General features: G+C 37.2%; 1 pseudogene; it reads left to right on the top strand.

Annotated features, from left to right (window-relative positions):
• Window positions 1-3,692: 3,692 nt before the first annotated feature.
• The window catches only part of LOC149180620 (uncharacterized), a 28,413-nt pseudogene continuing 18,092 nt past the window's right edge, over window positions 3,693-14,013 (top strand).

The following is a 14,013-nucleotide window of genomic DNA, read 5'->3' as shown; positions in this document are numbered from 1 at the left end:
TGGGAGTTGGTTCCTAGACCAAAAGATAAGAATGTTATAGGGACAAAATGGATCTTTAAAAACAAGTTGAATGAAAATGGGGAAGTGATTAGAAACAAGGCCAGACTTGTTTGTAAAGGGTATGCTCAACAAGAAGGAATAGACTTTGAAGAAACTTTTGCTCCCGTTGCTAGACTTGAGGCCATCCGAATGTTCCTTGCTCTCTCAAGCTTTCAGAAGTTCAAAGTATTTCAAATGGACGTGAAATCAACCTTTCTGAATGGAGACTTAGAAGAAGAAGTGTACATTGAGAAACCAAATGGTTTCATTCTTGGGAATGATCCAAATCTTGTATGCAGACTAAAAAAGGCTCTCTATGGTCTTAAACAGGCTCCAAGGGCTTGGTACTACCATTTGGACAAATATCTTCATCAACAAGGTTTTTCAAAAGATCAGCAGATAGCAATCTTTATATAAAAATTGAAAATGACAAATTGCTAATACTTGTTGTGTATGTAGATGATATTATCTTTGGCAGTAATGAAGAAGCTATGAGTCAAAGCTTTGCCTTGGTGATACAGAAAGAATTCGAAATGTCTTTGCTTGGAGAACTGACATATTTTCTTGGATTGCAAATCCAACAAAATGAAGGCTCAAATCAAGTACCTCAAGCAGATTTTGAAGAAGTATGGCATGGAAGATTCAAAACCAGTATGTACACCGACGGTTACAGGATGCAGCCTCAGTGAAAATGATGAATCTGCAGCAGTGCATCAACCAACCTATAGATCCATGATTGGAAGTCTGCTTTATTTGACAGGTACCCGACCAGATATCATGCATGCAGTGGGAATAGTTGGAAGATTTCAGGCAAATCCAAAGAAAACTCATCTTTAGGAAGTTAAGAGAATCTTCAAGTACCTTCAAGGAACTCAAAACTATGGCTTATGGTATCCTAGAGATACAGATCTCACACTTCATGCTTATACAGATGCAGAATGGGCCAGAAGCGTGGATGACAGGAAAAGCACTAGTGGGGGTGCATTCTTCATGGGTTCCAGATTAGTATCTTGGTTCAACAAGAAATAGAGTTCAATTGCTTTATCTACAGCTAAAGCAGAGTATGTGGCTGCTGCAGCTTGTTGCACACAACTTCTTTGGATGATGCAAACCTTGCAGGACTTTCAAATCACTTGTACTCCACCTATCTCCATCCTATGTGATAATACAAGTGCTAGAAGCATTTCAAAGAACCCAGTCATGCATTCAAAAACCAAGCATATACCTATCAAATATCATTTTCTTCGAGAACAAGTGCTTGAACAAAAAGTCAAGTTGGAGTATGTTCCTTCTAAGGAACAAGTTGTTGATATACTCACCAAACCATTACCCAGGGAGACCTTTGAATACCTTAGGTAAAAGCTGGGGGTAGTTGATCCATCATCTTGTTGTTGAATCTTATCCGTTTTAGAGATTGTTGGTTGTACGCGAGTTTCATATGGGGTATACGCGTACATTCGTTGGTTTATGGATTGGTCAAAGACCATCTGACACAGGTTCAGGGGGAGCATTTATTCTTCTAATAATACATTGTTGGCATTATTATAGAAGATCTTGGAGGAGAAAGTTCAGAAGGATGCTGATTTGAATATTGCTGCTAATGTTTTGTCTCTATGTCTTATATCTCTTTTGTCAAGATCATTTATGGTGTATGGTGGATTATGGTTCTTCTTGAAGAAATTTTCTTTTACAGATCTGGCCTACAGTCAGGGGGAGCATGATCATCACAGCAGAGTAGAGTTTTCAGCATGTTCTCAGGGGGAGCATAACCCTTTGCCCTTGATGAAAAAGGGGGAGAATGACTTTAAGGATCTTGGGGTTGCCATCAAGTCCAAAGGGGGAGATTGTTGGCATTATGATTCAGGTTTGGCGCTATGGCACAGGTGTTGTACTTGATGGCAACTCTCTCAAGTGGCAAATCTCTGTTTAGGCTCTCAAAATGATGGAAAATAAGGGGTTCGCATGTACACCGTTCAAAAGGTGTGGGTCCGCAGGCACGCCATTCACAAAGTGCGGTCATGTCCGCAGGTTATCCGAACAGTAGGTGCGGACCCCCAGTTCACTCACTTCAATGCAGAGAAGCGCGCTCACGTGGGAATTTTTATGTTTGGTCCATGGTATTTAGTCTGACGTACATGATCCTATGGTTTTGGTCCGTGGTATAGGACCTAAATTATTGAACCCCGGTTTTTGGATCCCTTGTATTGGTTTTCGATGGTTTTGTTCCATGGTTTGAGTAAGGGCTTGCCTATAAAAAGGAAAGGAGATCATTTGGCTAGTCACTTGTGAAATTTGAATATCTTAAGATCTGAAATGTTGGGTGATCGGTTTGAAAAGCTAGATCTAAATCAAGGTAAAATCTATAAATTGTAAGGCGGATTTATTGATAGGTTGTGATCTCTTTGGGCATGATCAAATCTGTGGATCTGACTGTCTATGGCACATTGGAGGACTGTTAATTTGGCTCTATTCAGAGGTCCGCAGATGATCCACAACGCAGGTGTGGGGGTACGCAGCGCAACAGAAGGTGCAGGTGCGGGGGTTCGCAGCCCAGCAGAAGGTGCAGGTGCGGGGGTCCGCAGCGCAACAGAAGGCGCAGTTGCGGGGGTCCGCAGCGCAGCAGAAGGCACAGGTGCGGAGGTACGCAGAGCAGCAGAAGGCGCAGGTGCAGAGGTACGCTGTCGGGTAGACAGTGCAGGTGCGGAGCTGTGTAGTCCAGACACAGAAAAACTGCGGATATTTGCAGGTTTCTATTGGTGAAGTTGCGGACTTTTCTTAAAATATTTGTTGGCTGCCTTTTATCTATTGCTGCAGAGTTCAGGGTTTATATTAATGGTATTTCTTTTCTGGTTACTGCATTCTGAGAAGTTATTGGTTGATTCATTAGGTGATTGTAAAAGGAGATTGGTTGATTCACATGTACTTGATGATTATTTGATGTTTATGGATCCAGTTTGAAAATTTATGAAAAGTGGTCCTTGGAAGAAAAGAAGTAGGTTAGCACCTACTTACTAGTAGATCGGCTAGTACAAGAGCTAAGGGGGTTGTAGCTCCCTTCCAGGAGAGTCTGGAGAATGAAAGAAGGTTGTAGCCTTCTGCAGGTAGAAGCCTGCGTACTGGTAAAGGACTGCACCAGTACCAAATCATTGTAAAAGAAGTTTCTAATTGAAAGAAGATAGAGACATATTGCAGCAGGTGGTTTTCACCCACATTGGGTTTCCACCTTATATCTGATGTTCTTTGGTGTGACTATCTGTTTTTCTTATTCTTGCTCATTATTATATGGTACTGACATACAAATTAATGATCAATATCTGAAGAATAAATTAAAGTATAAATATGGAAGATATATTGAAAAGAATTTGATAACACTGAGTCACCCCCCCTCTCAGTATTATTTCCAACAGTACAGTAACTAGAAGTTGGCCCACGTCATGACGAACACGTAATAAGGTTGCTAAGTTAAAAATTAAAAGTAAAAATAAAAAATCTCTTCCTTTTGTAACTTTGCATATAATTCAACAGAGGAGTCTCACTACAACTATGAATGTACATGATGTTGATTTATAGGATCACTAAAAAGATCACCTGATGTTTCATATGGTGTATAGACCCATCTAAGAAGTTGTGGTTCTAGTGCAAGTTCATGTTAAATGGAATCAACTAGAAGAAGGTGAGTAGGTAGAGGTGGATTTTCATCCTCATTGCCAACATCAAAATAATAAAACAAAATAGGATTAATAACATAATATTCAGGAAGAGAAGATGACACAAACATCGAATTAGGCTTGTAGGCTGACAGATTCCCATAAAACTTGACATCTTTTCTAACAATAATTCCATTGGAATGAATATTGAGAAGTATAAAAACCTTTATATCTTTAGAATATCCAACAAAATGCACTTCTCACTTTTAGGTTATAATGCTTTCCTTCTCTCATCAAGAACATCAGTCCTTGTTTCACTACCAAATACATAGAAGTGGGTTAAATTTGGCTTGATATTATTCTATGCTTCTTTTGGTGTTATTATTTTTAAATTCTTTATGGGAATGTAATTTATCTAAAGCCTTTGTGGGAATATCATTTACTTTATGATAGGGACAATTAATGGCCTATGCCTAATAATGAAGACTTAATCCCTTATATTTGATCATACAATTTGTCATTTCCTTTAAGGTTCTATTCTTTCTCATAACAATACCATTTAGTTGCGTTGTATATGGAACAATATGTTACATTTGTGACCCCTATGTAGTACAATAAGTTGTAAATTTTTTATTCATATATTTGCATCCATCATCTATGCTTGAACTTTATAATTGATGTGTAGATTGTTTTTCTACAATGGCCTTATAGGCCAAAAACAAGTCAAAAACTTCACTCTCGGTTTTTAAGAAATAAACCCAAGCATGTTTGGAGAAGTCATCAATGAAAGTTAAGAAGAATTTCCACCCAGAGAAAGAATTAGAAGAAAGAAGACCACACTAATCATTATGATTAAGTTGCAAAGGGGTTGAGGCATGCCAAGAGGCACATTTGTCAAATTTGTCATGATGATTTTTTTTTAGAACGAAGGCAATGCAAACACCATTTCTACAAGAAATGAGAGGAAGATTGGTCATAATATATTGATTACATAGCTAATGTAATGAGAAACAGTTTAAATGACCATATCGCTCATGCCAAAGTTTGTTCAAATCACCACTATGAGCAATAAAAACTAATGGAGAGATGGTATTAAAAGTTGTCAAATTTATACAACCCAGTGATATCATTAATGATTCTAGTTGTTATGACATGCTTAGGATCTTTTAAACCCTTTATTACATCCTCGTGAAGTGAAAACTCAATTGTTTGACCTTCACTTTAATGAGTGACCATATGTGATAGAAGGTCACATGAGATACTTCAATACATAAGACATCACTAAAACAGTCATCACCTAATTGAATTGTTGCAGACCCTACAACACAAAGAGATCTATCATCTTCAACAAATATTTATTTGGTGTTAGATTCATTATAAGTAGAAAAATAGCTTTATCTTTAGCCATATGATAAGATTCTCCAAAATCAATAAGCCACTCATTAGAAAAAGAAGTAGATGTTGCATTAAAGGAAAAAAATGGAAGGAAAAAGTGCATTCCCATGAGAAGAAGACTTGGACAAAGAAGAATCAAGATTGTTGTTGTGCTTCTTCATTGATACTTTTAGGGTATTTTGAAAATAGTTAGACTTTAGATGACCATCTAACCCATAAAAATTGCACTGTTTCTAAGTGTCTTACTCTTTATTTTTAGTCCTTAGTCACGACTGGGAGTAGAAGCCGCCTGAGAGGGTTTGGGACTCTTGTTTTTCTTATTGTTGCAAGGAATTTGTTTCTTTGATTGCTTGGGCTTATCCTTATTCCATTCCACTAAGGATTCATTAGATGTACTTGCAATATTGATCACTCTAACATGCAAGAGCTTATCTTGGCTTCTCATGTAGATCTGCGGCTTCTACGGTTTCTGATAGATCTGCAGCTTCTGCGTTCGGCTGCATTTGGCGGTTTATAGATTTGCGGCTTCTACGTTCGGCTGCCTTCGAGCTACGGCCAGGCTTCGGTGGTTCGAGCTACGACCGAGCTTCTGCGTTCGCCTGCCTTCGGTGGTTCGAGCTACGGCCAGTCTTCTGCGTTTGGCTGCCTTTGGTGGTTCGAGTTACAGCCAGGCTTTTGCCTTCGGTGGTTCGAGCTACGGCCAAGCTTCTGCGTTTGGCTGCCTTCGGTGGTTCGAGTTACAGTGAGGCTTCTGCCTTCGATGGTTCTCACGCTTCCTATACCCACCCTTACTTTGGAGATTCACTCCCTCTACTATCTGTCTTGTCTTAGTTGAATGAATGTCTTTTACCAAGCCTTCTGCGGTTAGATCTGTGGCTCTTCATCGATTGGGCCTTCTGCGGTTAGATCTGCAACTCTTCATGATCTTGTGGCTGTCGTAGATCTGTGGCTCTTTAACCAAGTCGTGATATAAATCTGTGACTCTTCACTTCTCTCCTCATCGATTGGGCCTTCTGCGGTTTATAGATTTGTGGCTCTCTTTACTGCGGTTTATAGACTTGTGGCTCTTCACTTCTCTTCAGCAATCTGTGGACTTCACTTCGACAATCTTTTATACTCAACAGGAGAGCATTCTCCAGATGGCTCACAGCTTTGTGAAAATAGCTACTGGCTCAGTTATGTTCGCCTCTGGGGGCAAGCTCCTGCCCATATCGTCAGTGAAGCCCCAGCTCCCACTGTCCAGGTGGTCTAGGCCTCACTCGATGAGGCTTTGAAGCTCTCCGAAAGTGCCCTAATCTGTCGATTCAATGGTTTTTGGCCATGGCTGACAGCTCTCCACAATTGGATCTCATAGGTATGGAAGCCTCTAATTCCTGATGCAATTAATATATACCCCTGTGCTAGGGGTTTCTTTATAGTAGATTTTGAAAACCCTGAAAGCAGATAATGTATTCTAGATTCCAGCCCTTGGTTTTGGGAAAAATCAGGGCTATTCATGAGGCCATGGAACCCATCATTTGATCCCTCAACAACAGTCATAACCTCAGCACCAGTTTGGGTGAGATTGCCAAACCTACCCTTGCATCTCTGGAATTTCTCTTCGCTAAAAGCCATTGGAAATGCAATTGGGAAATTTTACTGCAGGTGCCCAGAAACAGAGGAATATGCTAGAACCACCTATGCACGCATCTATGTGGAAATGGACTTCAGCTCCAGATTCCCAGCTGAAATACACCTAACAAGTAAAGACTATGTGTGGAACCAAAAACTCGATTATGAAAGTGTCCTCTTCAGATGTCGATCCTGCTTTGAGATAAACCACCTAGCCAAAAATTGCCCAAAAGCCTCCTAGAAAAATTCTGCTAGAAAAAATCACCATAGATCTACATGGTGGGAAGGAGCACAAAAATAACACTACACTGTTATCAAAGAAGAATACTCTCGAGAAAACTCTGAATCACAAGAAATCGGGCAAGAAAGAAACAACTCTCAAGACAAGCAGGGGGAAAGCCCCGCCCAACAACAAAAGAGTGAACTCGACAACCCCTCAAGCATCAACAATTATGAGGATTCAAATACAGCACAAAATAAATCTTCCTTTAACAGCAAAGCAGATCTCCGAGACCAAACTTCTTCTCCGACTATCTTCAAAGGGACGAACACAATAGATCGTGAAGCTAAGACACCAATGTCCCAAGAACCAGAAGAGATGAAGGAGATGCAAGATAAAGAAAGTTGGAAGGCCGTAGAGAAAAAGAAGAAAGCTACAACACCAATCTCGCCAAGAAAGACAAGGAGCCAGACAATTAGAAACTAAGAAAATTATAGGTCCGATAGACCAATTTGGTCTTAGTGGACGTTAACCATCACCATCATCATCATCATCACAAAAATGATTCAAGAAAGGGTGATTTGTAAGAAGCTCCTAGAGCATCTCTAGTGGAGTGAAAGGTAGCTATAGAAATAGAATATGCTCTACTAAGCTTCACAATAATAACATATATACATATGTTATCCTTCACTTATAGTTTACAGTCTACAAGTAAAAGCCTAATTGTTTTAAACTTAGAGAAATATAAATAATTTGGATTTAAATAAGTTGATTGATTTTGAAGCAAGTAAGATTGAATCGCATCATATTTACCAAATAATTTTTCTAGCTTATTTTAAGCTTCTTGTAGGTCATAAATTCCTTTAAAGTGAAAGTGTAAATAAGTAGAGATGGAAATTATAAGTAATCTACATGCTTTGTCATTTTTATTATCCCATTTGACATTCTTTGTAGTTTAAGTGGGGCACCCTTTTTCTTTTCCTAGGGTAATTAGGTATAGTGTTTTACTTTATAGCGCATACTTCACACAAGATTTCCATGAGAAATAGCAGTATTGGTAAGTAAAAGATCACTTGGACTAGCCATATGAAAATATGCATGTAATATGGATTAAAAAGTTGAAACTAAATGTTTGGGTGGAACACTCTCATAAAAATAGACAATTGAACAAAATGGCATTGAAAACTGACTTCAGTTCAATGTTGTGTCACTTTTAAGAAAGATGTAAATGGTAACCAAGTGCCACATGGTGAGTGGAAGTTTTGCCATGTAGTAATGGATGCATAATGAGATTGTTAAGCAAGAAAAAAAATCCCATCTTTTAATTTGCCAAAAAAAATCATTTTTACAAAAAAAGTTATAAAAACACCCACTTTTATAAAATAAGTAAAAAATATTTTCTTACAATGAAGTTACCATATAAATTAAAGTCACATGAAAAATATAATAATAAAATTACTTTATAGTTGCGAGGTTGGGCTAGGCAGATTCAACCAATCACATAAGCTTATTTTTGTCTTCCTTCTTCGTACAAAAAATTTACACGTGGGCTTTGTCTCTGTCCAAATCCTACACGTCGAATTGGAAGGCTTCGTTAACCTCTACCCACTCCTGCTCATCCTATTGTTGTTCAAGTCCAGCCATAGTAGACTAGTGCAATTGATGTATGTTGAGCTTTCTTTTGCTAGATCTGTTACTAATCAGTCTTCGTGTAAGATTTACGAGTGATTCAACCAAGAAATCCCTATGGGAGAGGGCCACAGAAAAATGGTATAGATAATTCTTCGTGTAAGTTTTACGAGTGATTCAAAGAAATCCCTATTGCAGAGGGCCATAGAAAAATGGAGGGTAAGTATTGTATATTGAGAAATCCCTAATGGATAGGGCCACAAAAATATGGAGGTTAAGTATTATATATCCTTTATTTGGTTGGATGAAGTCTACATAGTTATAAACGAGAAGGTACCTTTGCTAAAAATAATGTTTTACAGGTGAGTGTAGCTTCAGGTATATTAATGTATCATAACTATATATTGTTGTTGATCATACTAGGACTAATATTTTGTTTTCTGAAATTGCCAAAATGCATTATATGTGCTCAGGTTGTTGAGAAATTGGGGGAAGGGGTGCTAGACAGGCCAGAAGATACAATTGTGGACAGTCGGGGATTGATTTACACTGCCACCCAAGATGGTTGGATAAAACATATGCATTCAAATGGGACATGGGAAGACTGGAAGATGGTTGGAAGCGCTCCTCTCGGCCTCACTATGAGCAAGAGTGGTGATGTTCTTGTTTGTATGCCCAACCAGGTAAGAGTGTATCTTCACTATTTTATGTTGGTTTTACAGTCCCCACTTATTTTGGTCAGGTAAAGTGAAAAATTCAAATTGAATTTTGGAGATTTCATATTTATTCAAAACCCCTGAAGCATAGGAAGAATTATTCAAAAACCATCAAAATCCCTAAAGCATAATTTTTTATTATTATTAAAAACCCTCAAACCCTCTGAAGCATAGAAAAACTATGTCCTTGGCAATTTATCCATGAAACCATACTTCACATCTAATTTTCTTCCAAATTTACTCCTGAAATTTCACTGAAAGAAGGAAAATCTAGCCAGTTTTAAATAAAAGATACCCTACTTGAAGAAATATCTCTTGATTTCGGGCGAATCTAAATGTGTTTGTACTACAATGAGACTTTATACGTCTTGAATTTATATGAGAAAAATTGTGTGCATGGTCTATACCCATGTGAATGTAGATTTGATATCGATAGTGTTACACTGCATATTTCAAATATTAAATATTGAAGTTTAAAGGGGTTTGTGCTACTGTATCATTTAATTTCCTTGGTTGGTGTTGATGCTCTTACTAAAGGGGTTTGGCTTGAATCTGAGAGCTTCAATGACATGGGTATGGGGCCTGTTCCTTCTCGATGAAAGAGGATATGCCAAACTAGCACAAACTTCAGTGCAACTCACTGCAATAGGTACCTCCATCAATATCCATTTCAGGAGTCAGTTCCTTTTCCAATTGTATTGATCATGATGTTTATAATTCTTTGTCTATATGTCCGCTTTATGGCTTCATAGAAGATTCCTGATTGCAATGTTAAAGGAAACTCCAGTCCTTCTTTTTTTAATAATTTTTACAAAGAGGATAGGATTCTCTACTACTTATATCAAGTTGTTCACACTAACATATTTTAGGTCTGTCTTAACATGGTAAACACAAGGACATGCAACACTTTTCACAATCCTTGATTGAGTAAGCTAATTTTGGAGTATAGGTTGCATTTTCAAAGAAGTATTTGTGGGTTCATTGTATTCATCCTAATAATAATAAAAAGTGGCACAACTTCCATGTGGTGTATTGTCTATTGTTGGATTTCTTTGTGGTGAATTTTGTCTTTGTGTTTGTGATACTTAGTTTTTTCTTCTACTGAAAACAAAAATAATACAACATGCTAAGGAGAAAAACAAGCCTTTGTCTCTTTTTGTTTGTTATTTTGTTGTTGGTTGTTAGAACCCAACTCCATTGTAGGATATACCTGCTTAAAAAACAATGTCTTTACTATCTATATTCATAGAATCGAGATTTCACATTCTATAGGAATCTGATTGGAAAGTAGCCCTCCTGAGAATTGCTTCATAGAATTAAAGTTTCACTATCCAATGTGTTGTTTGCAACAGGAAATTGATTGGAGCAACATAGTATGAGGTTGCAAATGGGCCTTTAAATATCTCTGGAACTTGTGAATTTCTTTCTCCATGAGATAAAGATGGACATGGTACTCATACTTTGTCTACAACAGGTGGGAACTTTGTGAAAAATGCAAGTATAACTGGATATGTAGAAGGGATTGCAAAAGGAGGAGCTCCTCATGCTAGAGTTGAAACCTACAAAGTTTGTTGGCCTCCCAATCCAAATGGAGGAGAATTCTATGATGTAGATATTCTTGCTGCATTCGATGTAGGGGTACATGATGGAGTTATGTGTTCTCCATTTCTATCAGATCTGACCCTCCTCTTTCTAATTATTTTCAAGATGGAATTGCAATTGGAGCATTCCATGCAGTCCATAGAGGAAAGGTAGTTGTATGTTCCACTAGAAATGATGGTCCTACTCCAGGGACAGTTTCAAATGTGGCACCATGGATCATAACCATGGGAGCAAGAAACATTAATATATAATATCCTTCAAGTGCTATTAGTGTTAGTCCAAGGAATGAAAAGCTACATCTCTCTATGATGATGAGTTTTAACATTTTTTATGTAATAATGTTGCAGACAACTTTGCTTCTTGGGATCTCTAGTTGTTTCCTTCAAATTTTGAGCTATATATGCATCTAGTGTAATATGCTGACACATTTATTATTCAAATGGTAGTACCTATCTTTACCCATGAAAATCCTTTGGCAACTATTTACCCATCAATAACTGGTCCAGTAGTAGATTATGTTGAAGCTTCACGAGCAGTTAAAGATGGATCTCATGTTTAAAGTGGTAGAATTTAGCAATAAATATTTTGTGGCCCTATCCTCTATAGTGGGCTATCAGAGCTGGGCATTATGCCTTAGCCAACAAAGCACATGCTAAAAAAGAAGCCTCTTGAATACATATGATGTACAAATATGGAACGGTAAAAGGGATATTGTATGACCCATGAAGGTAGTTGAGCATGCTTCGAACAGGTTGGTTGGCCATATGCTCATGAAGCCAATGATTAGGAAGATTAGATGTATGTAAGAGTGGATGATTGGGAACACATTGAGGAGGCAAGCAGAGGCCTCAACAAACAATGTTTCAATTGCACTAATAAACAAAGCCAAATCCCAAAACCTTAAGCATCGTCAATACAAATGACCATTCCACTTGCTTATATGCCTTTTGAACGTCCCTGACAATGTTTGTCTAAGGAGTTTGCACTTTTTGGCATCCTTCCCTCCCTGTTTGGTCAGATTTCTGTGTATGTCATCCTGGAGCATAAAGAAGTTGAAATCCTTTCAATATGCTTACAAAATGGTAGTAATTTGTGGTTTTGTTGTTCCTCTCACTTGTGTCTGTGATTTATAACCAAGCTCCTTTCTTATTCCAAATCTGGGTTGCTTTTCACATTTGGTTTGTCCCAAATGTTTATTACATCCATCTCCAGACTGCTTTAGAACATAGCTTACATAAATTTAAATGCATACCGTGCACATCAAACCTTTGTTAAAGCCCAAGAATGGGGAAACATATGGGTGAAGGAAGGACAACGAGTTCCTTATGGGTGTCCCCACATCTCGTAGGGGTGTTTTATTTTATGTCTGTGAGAAAATGAGATTGATGTTTGGAGACTTGATAACGAATGGTTTATGTTTTCACTTGTCTAGCTAGCTTATGAATGGTTTGTGTAGTTTGATTCTTAGCCATTGTGGTGGTCTTTCCAAAAAATAGAGTTGACTTCAAAAGGGTTATTATGAGATAATACCCTCATCTTTATCATGTGAAAAGAAACTCCAGAAGCCACAATGTTTTGTCAAGATGGTTTTACAAAGGAAACATTGTGAACACAATTCAAAAGCTAAAATGTCCTTTCTGTGGATTGTTCATTTACAAAGCAGGTATTTGAAAATTTCTTGACTTTGCAGAGATTGCTGATTTCTATATAATTGTTGTACAAACAGGGTGGTAGTTTTTCTTTTTTATAAATAATTTTATTTGCTTTGGTCACAAATTGGTAAATGTTTATCATGCATATGCATGCATAGAGTTTGTTTGTTTTATATCCATATCCTTTTGATAATGCATCCAAGATTTCCTTTAGTTCACAAATCTTCTTAATGCAAAGCAATTACGATCTATTCTTGATTGTGTATAGGTAGTGAACCACTTAAGGGTTGTTTTAGAATTTGCATTGGTCTTAATGTGATGCTGGTAATTTTTCCTATATTTTCCCATTAAGAAGGTGCAATCTTTGTATTGGCCTTTTTTTGGAAATTTAGTAATAAAATGATTTAATTAATAAAATTTTCCCTCAAGGAGAGTTGGAGTATGATCTCGGTGTCCCTTGCTTTGTAGATATGTGTTTTTTTCTTTTTTCTTTCTGATGTAGCTTTAATTTCATCATTTCGTATCAATGAAAGGATAAAGAGAGAAGATAAAAAGAGGAGTGAAGATACAAAACATGAGTTTCCAATTACAAAAAGAATTGTATAAATTATTACATATAGATTATGTATGAACTAATGTTTCATGTGTGGGGTTTTGCATATATTAACACATCACCATGACTTGGGTTGAGTAGATGGAAGCTACAAACTGGAGACTAGACAGTGGGAAACTAAGTACTGAATGAGAGCTAGATTGTGGAATGTTGTTTACCGCTTCGAGTAAATATGCTACAACATGGAGCTTAGAATATACATGCATGTTGTTATAACATAATATACTAGCAATTGCACCGAGAGGTGCAAAGGAATGATAAAAGGAGGAGTCAGGGAATCTAGAAGACAATAAAGAAGTGAAATATATTGACAATGAAATGCAATTAAAATTTGAGTTTCTATATTTGCTAAAGAATGTAGCAGGAGGTTAAATTTAAGAAGAAAGTTAGACTAACATAAATGTCCCAGAACAGTGGAAATCCTTGCAACCATAAGGTACTTGCTAGAGGAGTTCAATTTATTTGGGTTTTTTAAAAAATGACATGAAATAAATTTTGGGGAAAAAAACACAGAGCACAATAGCTGCACCTTCTAGCTAGGTATTCCCTCTTAAGGGTTTCTTAGGAAAATTTCGTGTCTATTGTGGATGGTGTGTGTGTTTTTTTCTATTTTCTATCTTTCTCAATTATTGAAGTAGAAAATCAACTAACTAAAAAATATGGAATAGGAAAAATTAAAAATATTTATGTCCTCATTTTAAACAAAAATATTTTTGTCCTCATTTTTTTTTGACAAACAATTCCAATGGAATATCTACACCAATTTATGGATCATATTCAATATTGTTCATGCAAAGGCTCAGACAAAAAGGTTGAGTTTGTAGCTTTCTAGACCTTTCTTCATTTTGCAAGCAAGCAGGGAGTATCCAAATTGGAGGTCACGGTGACT

Source organism: Pinus tabuliformis, chromosome 3_2 (genome assembly GCF_031772625.1).
Source record: "Pinus tabuliformis cultivar Carrire ecotype Pingquan chromosome 3_2, CPIR1, whole genome shotgun sequence".
In the NCBI taxonomy this organism is placed as follows: Eukaryota; Viridiplantae; Streptophyta; class Pinopsida; order Pinales; family Pinaceae; genus Pinus; species Pinus tabuliformis.
The sequence above is the reverse complement of the archived record's forward strand: the minus strand, read 5'-3'. Positions and strand labels throughout refer to the sequence as shown.